Here is a 10,814-nt window from a genome sequence, read left to right as displayed (position 1 = left end):
TTCGTGGAATTACGTATGAGTATTTTCTCCAGAACACAGATCTCTGTTACCATTTTGAATTTCCTGCAAGTGTGTGTATTTCATGTTGGGCTGCATCATCCACTCATCTTGGCCCTGCTCAGATGGTACTGCATTGGTGGAAAGGCACATAGACCCTTCAGAAAATGTGATGAGGACAAGAACTGTCTGGATCCTCATGTTTCAGGCAGGAAGAGAATGTCCCTGCTTGCACTTGTAACATTTTCCTGTGTGTTTCTTCAAAGCTAAGGATAGAAACAACCTCCTGAAGGAGCTGTATGAAATGAGAATGTTAATCATGTTGCTGTTAAAAAAAAACAAACCAAAGGAGAGTTAAGGGAAGACAGAAGTTGCTTTTTGTAAAATATGAAAAAGGCTCAGGTTTTGCTGGCTTAAGCAGAAAAGAATTATTTTATTAACTTACTTGCTGAAATAAGTGCAGGGCATCTACTAGCCTTTCTCTGCTGCCTCCAGTGAGCTTGAGGTTGCAGCATTGGCATTCACGTGATAAGGATTCATTTTTTTTCCGCAAAAGAGAGACAAATTAGAAGCAAATGAAAGGTATTTATGATCTCATAAATCTCATTAAATGTTCTTAAGTCATCTGCGGAAGGGGATGAAGAATCTGAAATCATATCCCTTTTTTGTGTGCCACTTCATGAAACAGTTAGGGCTTGGCTTCATGTGAGTGCTCTGCCTCCTCAACTATCTATGTATACATCTTAAGATCATGCCATAAAGCAGTGCCAGGCTATATACTTGAGCGCTTACAAATCCTTCCTGAAACATCTCCTGGCCACTATTCGAGCAGGAACAGGAAAAGATCAAAACAGAAGCGAACTGAACAGTGAAAGTGTCTTGTATTACAAGCACACTCTGGACCAGAGACCAACTTTGTTTGACATGGACATGCTGGAGTGAGTCCACTAACATGATTCAGGGATTGGAGCATCTGACACAGCACAAACTGGAATTTTTTAGCTTTGAGGTTTCAGAGTGGAATTCATGTGTGTAAATGTCTATCAGCATGTATAAATACCATTTGGAAGGGAGTGAAAAAGTGGAGCCAGACTCTTCCCAGTGGGACCTGGTGAAAGGAAAAGAGGGAATGGATGCGAACTGAGATACATGAAATTACATTTAAATGTGAGAAAAAAAAATTTTTTACTATGCATGTGTTGAACACTGGAACTGGTTGCCCGGGGAGGTTGTGGACTCTCTGTCTTTTGAGATGTTCAAAACCCTCCCTGGCACAGCCCCAAGCAACCTGCTTTAGTTGACCCTGTTCTGAATGGGGAGACTAGACCTCCAGAAGTCCATTCTAACTGAAACAATTCTCCTTGTGAATCCATGAGATCCATTCAGGTACCTTAAAAAAACCCTAATCAACTCTAATTTTACCTACACAGTAGTGTACAGGCGCAGAGCACTTCACAAATTTCTCAACTATGACCCTACTACACAGGTAGCTTGACTCATAAGAAACATTTCCTCATGTCTCAGAGGTTTAAACCAATGATGAGAGATAAGCATGTAACAGTATCTCAGAATCTGCCCCTGAGCCCATCTTCAGTGTATTTCTCATTTGCCAGTCTTCAGTGTGACCTAGCTGGGTGTGAGGGGGCTTCACTATTGGGTCTAACAGGTCTCTGCACCAGGTCTGGGCAGGGCATGGATGCTGGTGCCCACTGAGGTTTGTACACATCCCCAGCTGAGATCTCTTAGCAGTCTCCTTTCTGTGGGGTACTGCAACAAGTCCTGCTGCTCTAAACCATGAAACGAGTGTTGAGAAATCCTCTAAATCTTCTTGAGCCGCTGCCAGGGCAACAAAGTAGGAAAAGAAATAGAGTTAGCACAGTTTCTTTGTTGCTTTCAAAGAAGTCCAGTTAAAGACCTTTGGTAAAAGGCCTCTTTCCCTTGTTGATATTTTCCCCTGAGTTTCCACAGCCTTTCAGGCAGGGCAGTATCTCCCCCACAAAGCACAGGTAAAGCCTTGCTCCTTGTACTGAGTCTCTCCCCTGCCCCAGATGCATGTCCTGTGTAAGTTGTGTAAGCCTGTTGTCTTTTGTCACATTATGCCCACCTCTGAGCAGGGAGGAAGCAAGCCTGTGAGCCATGGAGAGCCCTTAGCAGGCAGTGAGACTGGGGCAGGCTTTCGGCAGGGTGTCAGACACTTTTCAGGGCAGAGACAGTCCCTGGAATGCAGCAGAGTACTCAGGCCTTGGGCAAGTTTAGACACATGTTGATGCATAATACAAGATGGAGCCTATCAGTTGATATCAGACTCTTCCAGTCAGTCACAGGGTTGGGTAAGCATGTATGCCATGCAAAATTGGAGGTAATGTAGCTACCAGATCAGTGATATGGAAATGTTTCTTGTCATTCCTGGTTGACTGTTCCATTGGGAAATCATTCTATGGGCTATGGGTGTTGAGTAGGGGGCAAGCACCACAAATAAAACTGTGGCATTAATTTGGAAAAAGCGGAGTGAACACAAAGTGGAAGGGAAAAATAAAAGATGTCATATACAGAAGCCACAATAATGCAAAACATACACTATCTAATAGGAATAACTTCAGTTTCTTCTGAATTTGTTCCATTTGTGGACTGGGTCATTCCTGAGCAGTTCAAAGTGCAGGACTGGAATCTAGGAGGTCTAGATTTTCTTCATACATTCCCAGTTGCTAGCTCATTGTGTGTCTTGAAAACTTAAATATTTTTAAAGGGTAAGACAACCCAAAAGTGAGATGAAATCAGAGCAACATTTTCATGTAGAAAAAGTGACTTGCACTGACGTAGAACTCTCCTGTTTCCTTCTCACCTGCCCAGAGCAAGTGCTGCCAGTAATTTGGTGCCCAAGGCAGCCAGGCCCCTCTCCCTGGGCAGCAGGAGGTCCTTCCTCACGGCAGACCTCTTGTGACCAGGGGCAAAGGGCGCTGCAGCTGCAGGCTTTGGGTGGAGGCACAGACCAAGCCGTCCCGAAAGCGAGGCATTAGAGTGCCTGGCAATACACTTAGACTTCGAGGAAACCCAAGCACACCGTAGTCTGGGATGGGATAGCTCCAAGGGACTGATCTTTCTCCTAGAGGACAGGGTGGCGGCATAGGACAGGCGAGGAGCATGGCTGGGTGGAGGAGAGCTGCAGAGCCTTGGAAGAGCTGCGGGCCTCTGGGGGTGGGCACCGGGAGCAAGGAGGGGGCGATGGGGAAAGCAGCGGCAGGAGATGTGAAGGAGCACCCGAGGTGCTGAGGAGGCTGAGCTACGGGGAGAGATTCAAGCGTCACATCAGGCCTCGGGGGCTGAGCAGCGGGTCCCACCGCACACCCGCACCAGCTCAGGCTGCAGCAGGGCCCGGCTCCGGGGTATCGCGGAGCCGGAGTCCCGGTGAGCGTGAGGACGACCGCTGCCCGGGCAGGGAAGCCTCGCCCGGGGGGCGGTGGCTCCGGCGGGGGAGGGACGGGGTGCGGGGCGGTGCCGGGCACAGGAAGCGGAAAGCGGCGGCGGCAGCGGCAGCAGCGACGGCGGCTGCCGCCGGGGAAGGTGGCGGGGAGCGGCTCGGCGGCGGAGGGTCGGGTCGGTGCCGGCAGCGGCATGGGACGGCCGCGGGAGGGAGGTGAGTCCGTCCGTCTGCCCGTCTGTCTGTGCGGGGCCGGCCGCGGTGCGGGGGGGCAGTGCCGCTGCCCCCACCACGCCCTCCCGCCGCCGGGACCCCGGTGCTGGGGCGGCGGAGCAGCGGTGTGGCAGCCTCCGGCTCCCACCCCTGGCCGCAGGGCCGGCGCCCGGCCGGGCGGTGCTGCTGAGAGCCCCAGCGGTGCCCGCTGCGGGGCCAGCCCGCCGCGTCCCGCTCCCCTGCCCGGCGCTTTCCGGGCTGCGCGCTGGTTCCCGTGCCTGGGCGGAGGTGGGAGGCGGCCGGGGGCCTCCCTCCTGCCGGCCGGAGCTCTGCCTGCCCGCCGTGAGGCTGCTGGGGCGGCGGGTCCGCGATCTCGGCATCCCGGGGTAAACCCCTCCGTGCCGGCGGGGGCCGCGGGCGCAGCCCCGCACGGCGGGCAGCGCTCTGGCTGCCGAACCTCGCCTTGGAAGGAGCCCGTGTGCTGTTCGTGCGTGAGGCTCCACGCTGGTGTGAATGGCTGATGGTGCCTTGCCTGCCCACGCCGTGTGAAACAAACTGCTCTGTGTCTGGGCTCATCCCGCTGGGCAGCACGGGGTTTGGTTTTTTATTCAGAAAATTGTCACGGTGGTGAACTAACTCTCTTATGCCAAGGGCTGAAGTCTTTGAATTGCGGAGTCTGTGAAAGTGGCTTGATGGCAGGGTTTTCGATGTGGGGAGGCAGGTGGGCGATTCTATGACTGTTTGGAGCAGTGGGATTTCTTTGGCCCCGGGTTTGTCCGTAATGAACTGCCCACAAGATTTGTGCAGCTATAAAGAGTTGAGAAATCGAGTCACGCTGGCTGGAAGTGCAAATTAGGATGTTATGAAGTGTGTTCTGTGATATCATTGCCTGTGAGCTCAGCCTGACTTCGAGGAGGAGAGCTGTGGAGAAGGGAGCTTCAGCAGTGCTTTGCCGCCTTTGAAAAGCTTCGTTTTGACCATGCTTGGCTCTTTTCCCCCACTGGGGTTTGGCTGTTTAGCTGGCCGCAGCTACAAGACCAGTGTTGGCTCTGTGATCACTTCAGTTGTTAATTTTGAAAAATAAATGTGAATGGAGTCTTGTAGCAAGCCTCCTTTAAAAATGTTCCCTATAGCTGAAATTTTGGAACTATCCCAGGCTGTACTGGAACCAGCCAGGCAAACATTTAACTGCTCACAGTGACTGACCAGCAGCTCCCAGTGATTGCTTCTGGCCTTTTGATTTTGGTTAGCAGTGGCAGTTGCTCCTTGTGGCTCTTGTCTTATGGATATGTGCACCTGGAGAGGGCTTACTGTTGTTGAGAGACTGGGATACAGCATTAGGGAAACACTACCAAATGACTGCAGTTGTCCTAGCAGAGCTGCACGTTGTGTTGTTGTAGCCTGCCTTCCTTACACCCCCACCTTTGGCAACCAAGGCGAAGGATGGTGTCAGAAATGCGGCTTTGATGCTATAGGGCTTGTTGTGATGTGTGGGGACCTGATGGGCAGACCCAAGTGGAGAACTGTGATGTCCAGTTCTGCTGGTGGGAAACAGTAAGTTTATGCTTCTCCATGTCTGGTACTGTCATTCGGAAGAAGAAAATGAACCCATGTAAAAACTATCTTAGTACTTCTTTTAGTTTCTCATTAGCCTGTATGTCAGAATTTTCTGACTTGGGTCAAATTAAAGATCAGTGGTTTTTTTCCTCAGGGGTAAACACCTTTGCCCTCTCTCCTTGCAAGGACAGAATAGCACTGGACTTGTACAGATTTGAGCAGGAGGGAGATAGAGAGAGACTCCATACTGTGTAGTCCCACTGTGCTGCATACTGGGGATTTCTTCTGGGTCTGTCAACTTCTTTTTTGTTCTAAATTTAAATAGAAAATGCTGGCAGATATGCAGTGTCTTAAAGGAAGGGGTGCTCTTTCAGTAGAGAAACCTTTTGCAGTTCATACCTTTTAATGCTAGCTCAGTATCTAAGTGCTATGGCTAAAAGTAAATATTGACAATGAGGTACAGGTACTGCCTGCTGGGATAGGTAGAGTCAGCAGTGTCCTGTGAGACTCTTTTCCCTGTTTGTTCCAGTAAGGCTTTAAATGTCAATATGGAAAATTGTATTCCTGGGCACACAGGTGCTCTGGTGTCATGAGGGTGAGGCCACAATACCTTGTACCATGTTTCATGGCTCTGGGATGAAGAGGTGTGCTGGAAGGTCTGGCAGCACAGGAGAGACGTAGGAGTGAGGTAGCACAAGCTTTCACCAGTCTGACAGGATGGCACTGAGACGTAATTTGCATGATAGTCTTGAATGCTCATTGAGCTTGAGAAACTTGGACAGCGCAGATGTGGCTCTTAGAGTGGGCAGAGGACATCCTCCAGGGAAGTGCTTCACAGACAGGCCCCATGTAGAGAGCTTCCAGCTGTGTAACAGGGGGGTAGGAGGCTGGGGGTTACTGCTTGGAAACACCACTCACTTGGGTGGTGGTTTTGCCTGGCTGTTTCTCTTGTCAGTTGAAGCAGCATTGCTGTGTTTTCAGAGCCGTGTTGTTGCACGTTCTGACTGAACAGTGGATTGCTTCAATAAACCAAGTGGCTTTTCTTGCTGAAATATCCGTGTCATGGGCTAATGGTTTCCAGCTTTGGGGCTGGAATTTCCAGGGGATCTATGAAATCTTTCTAAGGAGCCTCTGAGAAGCAAAAGAAAAGAGAACCTGTTGCTAGAGGGATTGAATTTGCTGACTACTAAACGTTTTTTTTTTTTTTTAAATGAAGGGCTTGCAAATCAAGAGCCACCACCATAGAGTAAAAGCCCTGGTTTAGTTATATATATATATATGGCCAAAATTGACCTTATTTAATGGCATGCAAAAATAAATGAAAATCTTTTGGAAAAACTTTGTTTCCCAGAGCTCGTTGGCCGTTAAAACTGAAAGTCTTGGCTCTGTGGGTAGATTAGCATGGATGAACTTCTGTGCTTACAGATCAAATTGCTGGATTGGGGCCTGCTCAGGAAATTCAAAAGCAAGAGGTTCCTGTGGCATTGCTCATAGGTCTTACTATGTCTGCAGTTGAACACAGCAAGTTACGCAAGCTCTCGTTTTCCTGAAGTGAATAATGGGAATGCACTGCAGCAGTACTGTGCAGCCAAGCCAATGCCAGAGCTGGAAAAGCTTCCTCACTGCTTAGCCGTCTTTTAATTGTTTTTACTTTTGAACTCTCAGCGCTTGAGGTTCGGTGTGTTTGATTTGCAAAGCTCTTCGTTTCACTAAAGGAAGGAAAAAAGATTTCTCAGTGCAATAGCTTGTGGGCATCCATTACCCTGTAGACAGCTGGTGCTGTTTAACAAGTGAGGCTGACGGCGTTTGGAGCTGAATTGTGCGCACATCCTCACGGACACTTTTGGCTGCTTGTGCTCCAGATGGCACTTCCAAATACATATAACTTCATGAACTAACTGGTAAATCAACTCTAATTGATTGCAAGTTTTAAACAGAGTAAGACTGAAACTGTACAAAGATTTCAAAGATGAGCTGCTCTGGAGTTATTTGCCTCACTTCACAGGGGAAAATCCATCGGGGAAGCATGGGATGTAAAAGAGAGCTGTTTGCGTTTGCCCTCTTTGATTTAAAGATGTAACTTGCTCTTTGAAATTTCTCTTGGGCTGGGAGCCAAACTGTGCTCCCTTGAAGACAATCACAAAGCAAACTTCATTGGAAATGGGATTGGGCTTCCAGCATGGAAAATAGCAATTCAAAAGAACTCTTTTTGAGATTTATGAGCATATGAAAAGAGGGAGTTACAATGAGTTGTGTAGCTGCGTAGAAACTGTAATTACAGTGGTCTCTGCAGTATTCAGGGGTAACTAAGTTTCTTCACTGTCATGCAGGGTGTGGCAGTCTTCCTTGCCAGGACAGGGTCCCAAAATTTACTTTGGGGTGCCCTTACCATTGTTTTCCATCTAGTACTTGGCTTCTTTCTGCTGTCAGTGAGTAAGGGAAAGGCAAAGTGAAAGTGCTGGCCCTACTGGGAGCAAAGTTCTGGGTGTACAGGTTATACAATTGTCGTGGTGGAGGCAGAGGAGGCATTCCTATCTCCCCTCTAGCTGTTTGCTTGTGCTGCTATTCACCCTGATGTTGGTTTTGATGTTTTGAGCTGTGCTGTGAACTAGGTCACGGAAAGGATCCAAGACAAAAGCGTGGCAGGGGGGGAGAAAAGGGATTTTTTGTTTTGTTTTCCAGCAGTGCTGTTTGCTTGCTGAGAATTGTGTTGACACAACCGAGAGTGGTGAACCGTGGTGCGGAGGTGGGAGCTACTTACACCAGCTTTCTTGTCAACGCTGAAATACAGTGCAACTGTACCCTCAGGCCAGAAGAGCTTTGTTTCATGCAGGGCCAGAAGCTCTGCAAACAGACCATGCCTTCAGCAGAGTCCTGTGACATGTAATGATCTTTTGTGAAGCCATTTCAGTTGGCTACATTAGACTCTGAACTCACTTTTTTTTGTGAAGGGATGAGGCCCCAAATGAAGGGGCTGCTGCTTTAACCAGAACAGTTGTTCTTGCCCAGAGGGTTAGGGTAGGAATCATCATTAACAGTGATTTAGTGGTGGAGGTGTGTAAAGACTGTGCTTGGTTTGGGTATGGTTGCATTACGAAGGACTCATGTAGGGGTTGACTTCGGTCTATGCCATTGGAAGAGCTCCCAAGATGTAGTTTAGCTTGTTAGTTGTCTTTTGGTCCCTTCCTTACCTCTTCCACGGTAGTTTCAGAAGCTTTTCTGGGGTAAGGCTGCCTTGCCTTCCTGCTGTAAAATAGACGGGAAGGTGGGTAACCTGTTTGGCATGGCTGTGAGGAGTGTGTTTGGGCTGTGCTCCTCCCTCCTTGCCTGGGAGTGGTGTCTAGCAATCCAGGCTACCCTCTGTTGGACAAATCTAGGAAGCCTTCTTGACAATCAGCCTGGGCTGGGCACCAGGCAAAGCCAGCGGTCTTCTGCTTTTTCCAGCTGAGGTTGGGCAGATAAATTTTGTTCCTGACTGTCCGGTGAGTGCCTTGACAGGAAGATCTATTTATCCACCGGTGTGCCCTGAAGTCAGGGCAAGGAGATGGTGCAGAGTCCCTGAGTTCATCATAGAATCATTTAGGTTGGAAAATACCTCTAAGATTTCTGCTTTTGATGATGATCCAGGAGACCTGATGTTTTTTGGGGGCTGCCTTGTTGACTTTTCACAGAGCTGTGTCAAAACCGTTGCTCTTGCTTACACAGAAAAGGAAAGTTGGCGTGATCCAGCCTGCCCTGATGTTCCTGTGTTGGTCTTTCCTGCCTGGTGCCCAGCACTGCCTTGCTTCACTCACCATCAAATGGGCACTGCTTGTTCATGGTACTTGCCCAGGCAGCCTGTGCATTTCCACAGCAGCCTCTACCTGCAGAAATGTTCCCAGATACCTCCAGAGGAGTATGATCCCGTGCTGATGGGGTGAGAGGGGTCAAAAGAGGAGCTCTACTCCCAGTCCCTGTCTCAGCTCTGATTCTTTTACCAGGTATCTGGGGGAAAATTCTTTCATGTGGTTAGAGGAAAAGGGTGAGAGTTTATACTTTCCTAGAGGGCTAGGAAAAATACATAACCCTTCCTGATGTATGCCAGCAGCTCTCCTTGCTTTTCCTTTCCCTGTAATGCAGTGGAATGTATCTGTGAAGGTAGGGGTTGTTCTCAAAGAGACTCCAGTTACATGACAAACAGTGGTTTAAGACTACAATGTGTGTCACCTTTTGCTCATCTGAGGGTGTTTCTGGTCTGTGGTGCCTAATGACTGCAAAGTCCTGTGTAGCCATCTCCTCATAGTGCTTTTTGAACGTAGGGGGGTCGTGGCCTCACCCCCATTTATCAGAGGAAGACAAACACAGAGGAAGGATTTTTCTGTGGTTGCCTAGCAGGACAGTAGAGGTAAAAATCAGCTTTAATGAGTCACAGCCTATTGCTGGAGCTGTAAGCTACAGGCTGTGTGCAAATCTCGGGAGTTAATGAGTGTTAACATCACGTCCTAGGCTGGGGGATTTTTATTCTTGTTACTGTAATGATGCCATCTTCCAAACTGTGCAGTGCCTAGGCTTTATGTGTTACTGTGTTTAAATCCATCCTCATTCCTTTCCTCCTGAAACTGGGCCTTATGATCCCATCCTTATTTGTCCTTTCCGTATTCTCTGATGCCTTTAAGTTTTCTCAAGGCACAATGTGCCCTTAAGAGCTTGGGAATCCTGTACACAAAAGGTCCCCACACCTTTCTGCTTTCCAAGAGCCCTGGAAATCCAAGTTTTGTGCTAATACCTGCATCTCTGGATGCAGTGGGGGTGCTTCTTTACTTCGTTGCAGATTGCACTGCCAGCCAAGGAGCCCAGTGGGGAAGAGGCTTCATTCTTTGGCACAGCTTGCATGTGGTAGAGCTCTCTTCTCTGTTACAAGCTTTTCTGGAGGTGTTAGTGGAGGAATCTTATGGCTGGCAAGAATAGTTGGCCAAAGCAGGATTTCTGTTATTGTCCCTCTGTCTTTGGGGAAGGAGAGGGCTGAAAGCGGTGGTTGCCTGTTTTATTGCTAACAGCTTTGAAAACTGCTGTGAGCAGAAAACTATGGAGGGATCTAATTTAATTTTAAAGTCGTCTTTTGCCCGCTCTGAAAGTACTTTCATGGCTTTAGTCCTGTGTTGGCTGGGGGCAGGAGTTGCCTGGGCAAAAGACATGTGAGAGTGCCCCTGTGTGCCACAGGAGTGCTGAGCTGTGCCAAGGTACCTCTGTCCTGTAGCTGCCACCCTTCCCTCTTCCCTATTTGCATGTGTTTCCCCAAACCGGTGATTAACTCCTTAACTCCCCTCCTGTCCATTTCTCTTATCACCTAATGCAGGATGTGGATTTGGAAAGCAGGTTGATGTCTACCCTTCCTTCCCACAGGGTTCAGGGGTTTTGACATGTAACTGTTGGGAATTGTTCTAATGTTCCCCTGCTCCGGTTCCAAAAAAACATGACCCTCTTCTGCCCTTTACAGATGTGACTTAAGCTGCTGTTCCAAATGGAAGTACACTCTAAGAAGTGTTGGCCCATATAAGCTAGATGTGATCTCTAATCACCTCTCCCCAGTGTTATTAGTATGTGTGTATATATAGAGATGATTTTTAATAAAATTGAATTATTCGAGGCC

At 48.6% G+C, this 10,814-nt stretch overlaps 1 protein-coding gene across 2 annotated transcripts in view; it reads left to right on the top strand.

The window, feature by feature from the left end:
- The first annotated feature begins 3,562 nt into the window (after nucleotides 1–3,562).
- The window catches only part of VANGL1 (VANGL planar cell polarity protein 1), a 45,877-nt gene continuing 38,625 nt past the window's right edge, over nucleotides 3,563–10,814 (top strand). For both annotated transcript variants that reach the window (XM_032098489.1, XM_032098490.1), the window contains exon 1: nucleotides 3,563–3,631. The gene's annotated coding sequence lies outside the window, so the exon portion shown is untranslated. The remainder of the gene's footprint in view (nucleotides 3,632–10,814) is intronic.

The sequence above is a fragment of the Corvus moneduloides genome, chromosome 2 (genome assembly GCF_009650955.1).
Source record: "Corvus moneduloides isolate bCorMon1 chromosome 2, bCorMon1.pri, whole genome shotgun sequence".
NCBI classification, from domain to species: Eukaryota; Metazoa; Chordata; class Aves; order Passeriformes; family Corvidae; genus Corvus; species Corvus moneduloides.
Note: the sequence above shows the minus strand (reverse complement) of the source record. Positions and strands in the feature narration are given on the sequence as shown.